The sequence below is a fragment of the Microtus ochrogaster genome, unplaced genomic scaffold, assembly GCF_000317375.1.
Source record: "Microtus ochrogaster isolate Prairie Vole_2 unplaced genomic scaffold, MicOch1.0 UNK2, whole genome shotgun sequence".
Lineage (NCBI taxonomy): Eukaryota > Metazoa > Chordata > Mammalia > Rodentia > Cricetidae > Microtus > Microtus ochrogaster.
This window is the reverse complement of record NW_004949100.1, coordinates 17,872,189-17,885,441: the sequence shown is the minus strand read 5'-3', so window position 1 is coordinate 17,885,441 and position 13,253 is coordinate 17,872,189. Positions and strand designations below refer to the sequence as shown.

At 41.4% G+C, this 13,253-nt stretch overlaps 1 protein-coding gene across 5 annotated transcripts in view; it reads left to right on the top strand.

Annotated features, from left to right (window-relative positions):
- Wdr37 (WD repeat domain 37) overlaps window positions 1-13,253 on the top strand; it is a 70,769-nt gene that overhangs the window by 645 nt on the left and 56,871 nt on the right. For 2 of the 5 annotated variants that reach the window (XM_013353130.2, XM_005365402.3), the window contains exons 2-3: window positions 3,685-3,819; window positions 8,711-8,792. The gene's annotated coding sequence lies outside the window, so the exon portion shown is untranslated. Of the gene's footprint in view, window positions 1-3,684; window positions 3,820-8,421; window positions 8,500-8,710; window positions 8,793-9,269; window positions 9,459-13,253 lie in introns of those variants that run through there. The other 3 variants (XM_013353128.2, XM_026788374.1, XM_005365403.2) reach the window with 3 other exon arrangements.

The following is a 13,253-nucleotide window of genomic DNA, read 5'->3' as shown; positions in this document are numbered from 1 at the left end:
AAAAAAAAAAAAAAAAAAGTTTGCAGCAATAATTCCCAAGCTGCTTTGCAATGCTGAATAAATTGTTCAGCAAAGTTGTACTGGATTAATTGATAGTCATTAAACCATCCTGTGGCAATCCACTCTTAATAAATTTAGGAAAGCAAGGTTATATGTTCACAGTCTTTCACTACAGGTTATATGAGGTTTGTATAAGTGTTTAATAATTATGAGATAATTAATTGGGAAAAAGTTCGTTTATTACATCAAATCATTTAATTTTTGTGTAGTGTATGTAATATGTTCAGGTACATGATGCCTTCCTCTCGCTTTTTTTTGAGTAAACATTTTAAAAATTATAGATTTATTTATTTTGTGTGAGTGTGTGGGTGTACCACAATGCTCTGGGGGAGGTTAGTGGACAGCTAAGAGAGTCAGTTATTTTTCTCCTTTCACCACGCGGGTCCTTAGTAACAAGCTCAGGTCTTCATTCAGGCTTCGGGGGTAAATGCCTTGACCCACGGAGCCATCTCGCTAGCCCCTCCCATCTTATTTTTTTAAGAGAGAATATCTCTTTGAAATTGGAGCTCATTGACAGTTGAGATTGGATAGCCAGCCACTCCTCATGCTCTGCTTCCCCGTTTGGGATTATAGATACACTGATAATGCCTGGTTTTATGCATGGATGCTGGGGATTTGAACTCAGTTTTTTAATGCTTTCACACTTTGCCCAACCCTCTTCCCAGCCCAATGCTTGTGGAATTTAATTATCTTGAATTTGCCAGCTAAGCAGTGCAAAGCACAGTTCTCAAACTTGTTGGTCTCTAGATACTCTGGACACTGAGCTGTATGTGTTGTATCAGCTAAAATATATGAAGAACGTTTTACATGACAAACTATAGGATATAAGTACACTTCCAGGCCCAGTTTTTATGTGGATTCTGGGGATCCAGATTGAGATCCTTGTATTTGAATGGCAAGAATTTTACTGACTGAGCCATTTCCCAGTCCTGGTTATTTTTTTGATAAAACAAGCACACGTGCTGACTTTCCTTTCCTTTTTTTTGCAATAGTTATTTCCCATTTTGAAATCTGGAACTCACTCTTTCTTTTCTTCTTCTTTTCTTTTCTTTTTCTTTTCTTTTTTTTTTCTTTTTTTTTTTTTTGAGGCAGGATCTCACTGTAGCTCTGACTGCCCTGGAACTCTGTAGATCAGACTGGCCAGAAACTTACAGAGTTCACCTTCCTAGTGCTGGGATTACAGGCATGCACCACTAGACCTGGTTCAAGAATTTGAAATTTAAAAAAAAAAAAAAAAGAATTTGAAATTTAAGAGAACATTTCATACTGATACTTTAGAATTCACTGATTTTAGTTGTAAACTTAAATACATATTTCCTATGCATGATTTCATAATATGCATTGGTCGTTTGGAAAATTAGTTACTGAATTAAGCAAGTCTTCCAAATGTTGGTACATTTCATTATTTATATTTCATTATATTATGCAATCACATTAATATCACCAATAATCTTGAGACACATTAGGCACCTTTCCCTGTGGGTCGAGGACGGGAATGAAGCCTTGTTAAAACATGTCTAAATACTATTAAGTCACTGATAATGGCGATAATAAGCCTTTATTGTAAATATTCCTTTTTATGTTATTTTTCTTTTATATTAGCTGAAATGGGAAGTGAGGGTTGTTGCCTAATTAACAGATACCCCCTCTCTGGTGCTTAGAATTCTTTGAACAAAGGACTGCCAGTCAACTAGCCACGTAGCCAGTCACTTTGACTACTCCATGGGCACTATGAGGAAGCTTCACAGCAACAGCTGTGCACTGCTGAATTATTACTCCTGTAGCATGGCTCTTGTAGGCATTATTCCAGATACAGCTGTTTGAAATGGTTTAAGCAGAGTGGTTTTTTTTTTCTATCAGAAGACTCTGTGAACTAGACGACCCTGCAGCTTTTCCCATCAAGATGGGGAGGGAGGCACACTAGAGAAATGGCTTAGCCATGAAGAACTGGCTGCTCTTGCACTGGACCTGGATTCAGTTCCCAGCACCCACATGGCACATAACCATTTGTAACTGTAGTTCTGGGGACCTGACACGTAGGCTCCACTAACACCAGGCACACGTGTGATGCATATATATAAATGCAGGGAAACACTCTTTCATATAAAAGTTAAATTTTCTTTTAAAAGGGAGCATTTTCCCAAAGACCTAACATGACCTGTGACTGGAGTTTTTGAAGACAACAAGGTCTTGCTAAACTGAAAATACATAAATAATCCAGATTAGCCTTGTACTAATGGTGTTTCCTCTATTGCAAGGACAGTCAGTGCCTGAAATATCATGTAGTCTCAGGCTCGCTTTGAACTAGTAGTATTTCTCCATTGCAGAGCAAAGTGCCTGATATGTGATGTAGCCCTAGGCTGATCTTGAAATTACAACCTTTGTGCCCGGGCTCCCTAACTGCTGTGATTTCAGGCATGAGTCACTATGCCTAGCTTGAAATATTTTAATGTGCCATGCTTGTTCTTATTTGAACAAAACACCACTAGAAAAGGAGACAAGGGTTGTAAAGACAGAAGGGAAGTAAAAGTTCCCACGAACAGATAGGTACTTTAGCAGTGTGTTATTTTTGAAGGTTGGAAGAAAGATATTGCTAGTCTCTAATATTTCAGGGAAACTCAGAAACAGTTCCTAACTTTTAACTGGATTACTAGCCTTTGAGTTTTTCAGCACTTCATGGCTATAGTCTCCTTCCTGGGGATTCCTCAGCTTTTCAGATACTTTCAAGCTTAGACTCAGTTGGTAGATGCCCTCTGTTTTAACTAAACTTTGCAGAGGACTAATCTGGAAAGTCTTGCCCTCTTTTTGAATTGGCCTTTGTTACGGATTGCTTGATTTAGACTCATGTATCTGCCTTTGTATCCGAACCCTATTCTGGTCCAACCAACAGTACCAAGAATGGGAGTACAGGGTTCAAAACATAAACAGATGAATATATGAATTTAGAAATTACATAATTGCTTTTTTCCTAATTACATATGATTGCATTGTACATATTGAACCTTTGGCATGATTTCAGAGGTTTTCTTCAACTATTACATCATTGCATTGTAAGTAGTTTTGTGTATTTTATGTTTTATGGATGAAGCAAGAAACAAGGTGGTAGAATAATTCAAGCAATAAACTGAATTTTTAAAATCTTAAGAAAGAAACAAAAAAAAGAAACATAAATATATGGAAATTCTTTTTCCTTATTGCTTATGGTTTGGATAGAAAATGTCCCTCAAAGGTCATGTGTTAAAGGCTTGGTCCCCAGTGTAGCAACACAGCAGTACTCAGAGGTTGAGCCTGGGGTCATGAGATCATAACCATTATGATTTTATCAGTGGATTAACCCCCTTAGTTCACTGGAAACTGAAGGAATATGTTAGGAGATAATGGAAATTTTCAGACTAGAGCATAGCTGGAGGAACTAGGTCACTGGAAACACATTCCCAAAGATCTTTCTTCTGGCCATGGTCTTCCTGGTTTCAGTAAGGTGATCAGTTTTCCTCTCATGCCATTTCTAGCATGATGACTGCCTTTCTGTCCCCACAGGCTTGAAATCAATGCAGCCTTAGTAACCATGGACTGTAACCTCTGAAATGATCAGCTAAAATTAATAATCATTTTCTGTTTACTCAGGTATATTATCACAGCAATGGAAAGCTAATTAACACACTCAGTTTGAGAAATATTCAATGAGTAGAGTCCAAGGAGCTGGAGAGGTGTTCTTTTACCCATGGTTGAAGATCATGCCTGAGACCTCATGCATGTCAGGTGAGCATGTATCACTAGACTACATATCCAGCTCTTTCTTTCCACTTTTATAAACTTTGAGACAGGTTCTCATTTAGTTACCTAGGCTTGCCTTCAACTCACTCTATAGCCTAGACATGCAGGGAACCTGGGATCCTCCCATCTCAAGTTTCAGAGTAGTTGTGGCTATAGACCTGAGCCACCAGGATGGTTGATTCTCTTTGAATATTTGGAATCCTTTAGGAAGAGGGGAAAACCCACGCAGTGTGTGTGTGTGTGTGTGTGTGTGTGTGTGTGTGTGTGTGTGAGAGAGAGAGAGAGAGAGAGAGAGAGACAGACAGACAGACAGACAGAGAGAGACAGAGAGACAGACAGAAAGAGAGACAGAGAGAGACAGAGAGAGATAGATAGATTATGGTGGTAGAGAATATTTTTTTTTTTTCGAGACAGGGTTTCTCTGTGGCTTTGGAGCCTGTCCTGGAACTAGCTCTGTAGACCAGGTTGGCCTCGAACTCACAGAGATCTGCCTGCCTCTGCCTCCCAAGTGCTGGGATTAAAGGCGTGCACCACCATCGCCCGGCATGGTGGAGAATATTCTTGAAATATGTATTTAAAACACAGCATTGGAGAGTTGGGTAGATGGCTTTGATGTTTAAGTGAAAGCATGAGGACTTGAGTTTGATTCCCAGAACCCACATAAAAAATATGGGTGAGCCAGGTGTGGTGGCACACACCCTAAACCTAGCACTCAAGAGGCTGAGAGAGACAAATGGATTTCTATGAGTTTGAGTTAGGAGTGAGTTCTGGCTAGCTAAGGCTACCTAGGGAAACCAGTCTCAAAAACAATCAACAAACAAAACCATCTGGGCATGGTGGGGTGTGCTGGTAAACTCAGATTTAGGGAGGAAGGGACAGATAAATCCCTGAGGCTCTCTGGCCAACCAGCCTGGCTTATCTGATGCTATCCAGGCCAAGAGAGACCTCCTCTTTAGTGAAAGGTGGGATAGTGCCTGAAAAATGCCATCTGAGGTTGCCATTTAAGGTTGGCTTGTGGCCTAATGTGTGGGAGATTATAACAATGGTATTCCTGGGTAGGAAGGCAACCTGCTGGAGAATATAGGTCACTGAAGGCATACCTTTAAGGCTATAGCTGACCATGACCCTCCCGTTCCACGTGCTTTTGCAGAAGCTCAGGAGCCCAAGAAACCATGGACAGAAACCTTTAAAACCATGAGTCCAAACAAATCCTTTCAAGTTAAAGTTATCTCTTTCAGATATTTGGTGATAGAGATACAAACGCTAGTAAGTAGAGGAAGCACAATCATTGCTGTGAGTATCTGACAACATTGGCAGGTTTTGCTTGTGTATGTATGTGTGGGGGTCACTTTATAGTTCAGATTGGCCTGGAACTATGTGTAGCCCAGGCTTGTCTAAATATCCTGGTAATCACCCTTTTCAGCTTCCAAGGTCTGGAATTATAGTTTGAGCTACCATACCCAGTAATAATATGGTTGTTAAGTTTTTGGTATTTTGCAGGAGAAATTTGTAAGAGTTTGGAGAAGTAGTCTAGAAAAAGCCTAGAATGTTATATTATTCTGGTGTGAACTCTGAAGACCAGAATGTAGCAGAAATGCAGACAGGAAGCACTGCTCTGTAGGCCTCTGGTATTAATAGAAATTTCAAATACTACATTGGGTATCATACAAGCTAAGCTTATATTCTAGCTAAGAATTTATCTATATTTTCCTCGCATTCTGAGACTTTCTAAGGTACTAAGTTCAAAGGTAATGAACTCAGGAGAGAAAATTGAAGACAGCTTAGTATTCAGGTTATATTATAGTCATGACTGGAGGGTTTTAAGACATACTTTCAGTGAGAACTGGGAGCCAAAAGCAGAGAAGAAAGATTGGAGAAGCAGGCAGTCTGGCCAGAAGAGCAGCAAGTCAATGTCCGAGGCACAGAAGGGTGTGGTTGTTAAGGATATTTGTAGCCACAGATCTTTATGTTAAGCAGAATAAGCCAAACTCAGAAAGACAAGCGTACCATACTTTCTATCATATGTGGAATCTATATTTAAATCCATCTACACATGTTTACACATTTTTGAAGGGCGTATAAGTAGAACGGACTATGGTTGCAGTTTAAAGGAGGAGAGTTTAAACAATGGGGTAAATAATAGAATATACATAAAATGAAACCAGTAGGGACTATTTGGGGAGAGGAAGGAGACCAATGAGGGGATAGGAGGAGCACAGAAGGGCAATAAAGGGATTTAATAAGAATAACTATAGTGATATATATGTATGAAAATGTCCTTCCTCTCCTCTCTCCTCCTCTCCCCCCACCTCTGTCTTCTGTTTCAGTTTTCCAGACAGGATTTTTCTGTGTAGTCCTGGCTCTCTTGGAACTTGCTCTGTAAACTAGGTTGGCCTTGAACTCAAGAGATTAGCCTGCCTCTGCCTCCAAAGTGCTGGGATTAAAGGTGTGCACCAGCCGGGCGGTGGTGGCGCGAGCCTTTAATCCCAGCACTTGGGAGGCAGAGGCAGGCGGATCTCTGTGAGTTCGAGACCAGCCTGGTCTACAGAGCTAGTTCCAGGACAGGCTCCAAAGCCACAGAGAAACCATGTCTCGAAAAACAAAAAACAAACAAACAAACAAAAAAAAAAGGTGTGCACCACCACTGCCTGTTGAGACCATCTCAAACAAAACAAAACCACAAGCAAAATGAAAAGAGATCTTGCAATTTGCACTGGGATAGTAAAAAATGCCTTCAAGGAATTTTGGTAACTCTTTCCAGCATGGACGCAGGTGTAAAACTGTAAACCCGTTTTGACTGTCCCGAGATTACTGCAGAGCCACAAGGTATAGGGCCACCTGAAGAAATACTTTTCTGAGGTCCAGCTACTCAGAAACTGATGCCAACACTGCTATGATCCAAAGGGTCTGGATCTGGGCAGATGAACTTGGCATTGTCCATATGATGCTGGTTTTACAGGCTCACAGGATGCAAGAGCAATGTGGTCATGGAGGATTCCACCAAGATTTTAAAGGAAGGCCCCAGAGCACAGGCAGTGCTCAGTATCTGCATGGTGATATAGGAAGCCGTAAATGTGAACCTCAAGCTGCAACGGAGACCCCAGAGTGTGGGAGATGCTAGAAATGGAGTATTTACTAGAGAAAGCCATAGTGACTGGAACCAGCCCAAGAGAGAGGCATGTAAACTACAAAAGGCTGTCCAGGCTCCACTATGTACTGCAGATGGATATGGAGCTATAAGCTTTAATGCTTTCCATGCTGAACTTTGGTCTTGCTTGATCCAATCCAAATGCATGATTCTGAATGTATAACAGAAGTCTTTCCTGTATGTAGTGGTCTCTGTATACAACTCAGAGTGATACAGCTACATCCACATGGTTAATATGCAAAGAGATGAGACTTGGGAATTGTACCTTGGAATCCTTCCCCTATTCATCCCTGTATAACAGTAATATTTCTTTGCTGTTGGAAGATGCAACTTGTTTTTATATGGACTCATAGCTAAGCTCTTGAGGACCTAAGTTCAGTTCCTATGTCTCCACAATGACATCTTTGTGTACACTCTTGAGATGGTGAAATGTAGGATTCTGAATGCACAGTAGTTCAGTACACATGCATAGGCTCTTTTATGCAACTCAGATTCATACAGCTGCTTCTAAATGGCTAATATTATGCACAAAGAAGAGTTTCATTTCTGCTTCTTACTCTGTAACTTTAGGCTGTTTTTTTCTTTAAACTTTTCTTTTTTCTTATTTTATGTGTACAAGTATTTCACCTATATGTATGAATGTACACCATGTGTGTGCCTCATACCTGAGATCAGAAGAAGGCACTGGATCCCCTGGAACTGGAATTACAGACAGTTGTGAGCCATCATGTGGGTGTTGGGAATCAAACCTAGGTCTTCTGTATGAGCACCTAGCCCTTCTTTTCTTTCCTTTCTTGGTGGAACTCTAAATATATCAAAGATAGAGTGTACTTCCATTAACAGTATCTTAAGTGACATCTAAATGAGGCTGCTTTGTTGTAAACAAAGCCACCTAGTGGATACTTGGGTATGGAATTGCGGTTCATAATTCTTTCTGCTCGCTACTGCTAGTAGCAGAATCTTAAGCATTGTTACTAAATAAAATTTTATTTAAATAGCACAGCCCCCTAAGTTTGACAATATCTTCCCTGAGAAATCGAATCTTTTTCTCAGTTCATTTTATAGAATTATTTCTAGTGGTAAGCTTTGATTATTATACTTAATAGACAGCAGTCCCCTCCCCTCCCCAATTTTCTTGTACAGAATGCCTTGGTTATTTGAGTCTCCAAATACGATAAATTTGTTTCTTCTCCAACAAACATATTGTATTACTGCTTCTTGAACCTTAACCTTTAGTTCTATTTTATAGGAAGAGGAAGAATGTTGACCTACATAGGAGGGAAATACGTTCATTCTTTTCCTTTAAGTGAGTTTTAAACACCCTGTTAAAGTTGCTCGTAAAGACAGGGAGGCTGTTTATGTAATGGTTCCAGTCTGTTATGTAGGTCTTCCCAACCTAGATTAAAGTAAAAAAAAAAAAAAAAGGGTAGCTCTCAAGTCCCACCTTTTGCAGTGAACAGCTGATTCTGTGTTCTCTTCTTAGCCAATGGTGATCAGATGTTTCAGAAGGAAACTGGGTGAGTCATCTTCTGCAGATAAGCTGAAATATTAATAGTTCTATCTCCATCAGACTCTCCTGCAGCCAGATAGCAGGGCTCCCACAGAGCTGCCGGAGAAGTGGTACCCAGCAAGTCAGCTTGTAAAGCGGGTTGGATTTGAGAGATCCTGAAATCCATTAAGTTAGAGTACCCTTGACCTTGCATTTGAATAGATTATTTTCCTTTCCAGTCGTTGGGCTTGCGCGAGATTTTAGGACAGATGGACTTAAAACCTGCCTGACCGTGGATCCCTCACCGGAACACCTGCAGTGGTAAGTACCCACGGCTCCGAAGACTGCGTGTGCTTTTCCATGTTACCGACGCTCCAGGGTCCCCGGGAACCATTCCTGCAAGGGTCCTATGTACTACCGTGTTTGTAGGGCTTAGGGTTTGGGGTGTAGCAGTAACTGTGTCTGGCATCTTGTGGAAGCGCCTGACAGGGGAAGTGCTGGGCCTGCTTACGCCACCAGGGGGCGTCATACTCGTTCTCCCGCAGTCACTCGTTGGGTCTTGGCTCTGCTCACAGTTAGGCCACAGTGGAGGCCGCCAGGAACCTGCGCCAAAGCCGCCAGCCGAAACAGGAGACCGGCCGCGCTCGATAGGCTCGTGGGACTGTGCGAAGGAAATCAGGGAAGAGCTTCCGCAGCCTTGGGTGTGGGGCGGGGCTTCCGGACTGTGGGTTGTGAAGTGTGTCTGAGGGCGGGACTTCCGCAGTTACCGGAAGTGCGGGCGCGCCAGTTCGGGTCGCCGGGTCGTGCCAGTGCGGGAATTGGCCGATTTTCTACGCTGCCTTGGGTCGGTCCTGGGAGCTGCTTGGGGACCCTCGACTTGAGTGCAACCCGGGCTGGCTCCAGGAGGAGGCGAGTGCTGCTGCTCTGACAAGTGACGCCATCTTCCCCGCTGTCTGACTTGGCGTCCTTCCCGTGTGCCCGGAGGAGGTGAGGTGCCGGGGTGGCGGTGGGGACGAGGTGGTCAAGGCTTCGAGGTGGACGAGGGATGCGGTCCTAACCCTGCGCGTCTCCCTCTGGCTTCCCCGTGTCTTCAAGTGGTGTCTGCCAGGCTGTCTGTGCCCTGGGGGGAAGCCCTTGGAAGGGCTTTTGAAGACGGTGACCTTCGATCCCTCAAAGATGGGGGTACGGCCTCTGGGAAAGGGTGGGGGACGGAGAGTGAAGGGTGAGCAGATGCTGAAGTGATAAACCCCCTCCTCGCCTTTGTTTCTCTTTCTGAAGACTTCTCCTTTTCTTTCCCCTGTACACTTCCACCTCCGAAGATAGACATTAATTTTAATGTGATCCCAATTTATGAGCCAACATAACCGAGCGATTGATCAGGTTCTTAGAGGTTTTATCATCCAACTTGAACTCAATGACGTTCCTTGTGCTTGAAGACTCCGTTAGCTCTCCACCACTGTCTTGCACCAATGTAGATTGCTGGGTAGTTTCTTTGAAGTTCGGATGGGTTTCCGTTAAATTGATTCTTTTGGCCTACGAATTTGCCTTCAAAGCATTACTGAAACTGTTTACCTCTAAATACGCAGTACAGCTTAAGATAATATGCCTCCAGGATACCTTTCCCTTTCTAAGAAATATTCAATTATGCTACCTTCCTTGCTGTTTTGGTCACTTTCCTGATCAAATTCGAGTGTTTGTAGATTCCTTTTGACATCTAGTCCCCACACTTGAGCATAGTATATAAATACTACCTAAGTGAAGTAGAGGCTTTCCATTAGTGTTGACCATAGGAGACACTAGAGCAGTAGCCCGTGGCCACAGGTAGTAATAGTGTGACCGTAGTTTTTATGTCAGCTGCATTTTTGCTGTTGGAAGGTTGTGTATATATCAAGGCTTCTTGCAAAAAGTTCTGAACCCAAGACCTTACTAAATAAGTTTCCTTCCTGATCTCTTGCTCTGTGTTGATACTACTACTACTACTACTTCTTCCTCTTCTTCTTTTTTTGTTTTATAGATATGGTGGTCTATAAACTTACTTTGTCCTTGACTTTAGCTAATATCGTTGGGATTGGGTATTTCCCCAGCAATTTATTCTTATTCTCCCTAAGAGTTTTCAGTTATCCTGTCCTGATTTCTCTAAGGAAAAAAATGTTTTTTATTTCTATTAAATTTCATTCTAGATTTGAATTTCTTTTTTCAGTTATTAAGATAAAACCTTGGTGGTAGCTTATTTAATTAATTATGCTGGCCAGCTCAGTGTCATCCTTGGAATCGATAAGTTTGCATCCTGTGCCTTCAACTCATCAGTGACAGAACATTTTAAGCAACTTAATGCTGGTGACAGATTTCCAAGGTTGCTTGTGGAGACCATTCTCTCGTCTGATACTGGTTAGACATTACATTGGTGTTCCAGCCCTCTAGGAGTTAACCTAAACGAACTATTATAATAAAATAGTAATAGTATTAACTTACTGAATTTCTGGATATTCAGTGACATTGTATACTACCATGTACAAATAGTATAATCATTCTTTTACATATACTTAATATTTTTGAAATAAACCAAGTATTTATTTTGAAATAAGGCAGGTATCTTTTTTCTTGGAAGAAAAATAAAGTCCTTTTTGCAAGGTATGGGATGGAGAGTAGTGTTTTATATCATTTAAAGTAAAAGCATAAACTAAGAGTTTGCTATACTGCTTAAAAAACTACTTCAGCAAGCTCTCGTTTTGGTCCTATGTACTTAATAAAAATCTGGTAATGTAGGTAGTAACAATTTAATATTGAACATACATACTAAAACGGACCTTTTGAGAAGAGAGAAAGCTATGTGTTCATTTATGTCGTTTAATGCTATACCATTTGCCAAGGTGTGAATTCAGTAAATTAACAGTGTGTGTTGAGATTTACTCATTTGTTAAATATGCTGCACTAAAGTTGGACGTGTATAGTTCTGCCTTGCTTACAAATAGCAGAGACTATGCCTGTGACTGCATGTAATAAGGACAAATGTGTTTGTCGATCGTGAGTCAGTTAAGAGTGCTTCCCCTTTAGTGTTTTCTGTCTCGTATCAGTGCTCATCTGTCTGTTGAATCGTGTAGATGTGTTTTGAAAGAAAACAGTTATGTTTTGGAGCATCAGATTTCTTTCCCTTTTTAAAAAAGTGTATATAGGTGAAGTAGTACATACTAAAAGTAACTTTTTAAAATATTTTTTTTGTGTGTGTATGTGTGGTGCTGGTGTTGAAACCCATGATATCAACCATGCTTAGCTGTCTCCTTCCCATTGAACTACATCCTGTCCCAGATTCTTCTTTTCTACTTTTTTTCTTTTGAGACAGAATCCCTCTCCATATAGCTCTGGCTGTCTTGGGACTCTCTGTGTGTACCTGCTTTTACCCCCCTGCAGTGCTGGGGTTAAAGGCCTCTGCCACTGTGTCCCTGCAGACCAGAGTGAAGCAGTTTCCTTTCTTTTTTTCAGTTGTCTGATTAATATTCTGTTTAGTTTGTAAAATACTGTCAAACTACTTACTGAATTTGGAAATTCTGCCTGACAGTGGTTTTGTGTGAGGATCAGTTCCTCTGTGTCTATCAGCCCATTTAAGGCTCATAAGCATTCCTTTGTAGTAGTTTTTCAACCTCAGGTCTGCCCACCATTGACTTTCCTTCATTTACTCGCCATTCTTTCTGTTTTCCCTTGTCTAGCTTGGGTTCTAGGTATACCATTTCAATAGTTCTTTTACAAGTGCTTGCAACCTCCTTGTCCTTGCCACAATGTCAACCCTCTGAATTTTTTAGTAAATCAAACATTTAATTAATTGTATCTGCATAAATGCATGGCACATGAGTGCAGTGGCCACAGAAGCCAGAAGAGGGAATCAAATCCTCTAGACTTTACAAGTCTAGAGTCTAGAGCTGGCGCTGCAGATGGTGGTGAGTTGCCTGACTGTCCTTGCAGTGAACTTGGGTCCTCTGGAATAATAGTGTGGGCCCCTAATTTCTGGCCATTTATTTTTTTGAGACAGGGTTTCAGGTAGCCCAGGATGGCTTTGAACTCATTATTCAGCTAAGGCTAGCTTTGAACTTTGATTCCCCCCTCCTTCTACCGCTCTAATTACTCTTGTGTTAATACCAGTACATAGTTTGGAATGAAGATAGTGCCTGTAGGGAAATAAATTGAGCAAATACTTTCCAAATGAAGAAATAGAAATGTCTAATATTCAGCATCTTTATCTATCAGAGAACTGCAAATCCAAACTGAATTGAGATTTTTGTCTCACCCAATAAGAATGCCTGTTATCTTAGTTGGCTTTATGTTGCTGTGTAAACATCATGACCAAAAGCAACTCAGGGAAGAAAGGGTACATTTGATTTTTAGTCTGTTTCAAAGCAGGAACTCAAGGTAAGAACCTAGAGGCAGGAGTTGAAGCAGAGATGGAGGAGTGTAGTTTACTGGCTTCCTCCCCATGGGTTGCTTACCCTGCTTTCTTATACAACCCAGGGTGGTATCTCTCATAGTGGGCCTTTCTACATAATCGTTAAGCAAGACATCATAGACTTGCTTACAGGCCAATCTGCGCAGGCATCTTCTCAATTAAGAGTCCTTCTTCCAGCTGGGAGGTGGTAGTGCATGCCTTTATTTTAATTCCAGCCCTCAGGAGGCAGAGGCAGGCAAATTTCTGTGAGTTTGAGGCCAGCCTGGTGTATAAAGCAAGTTCCAGGACAGGCTCAAAAGCTACACAGAGCCGGGCGATGGTGGTGCACGCCTTTAATCCCAGCACTC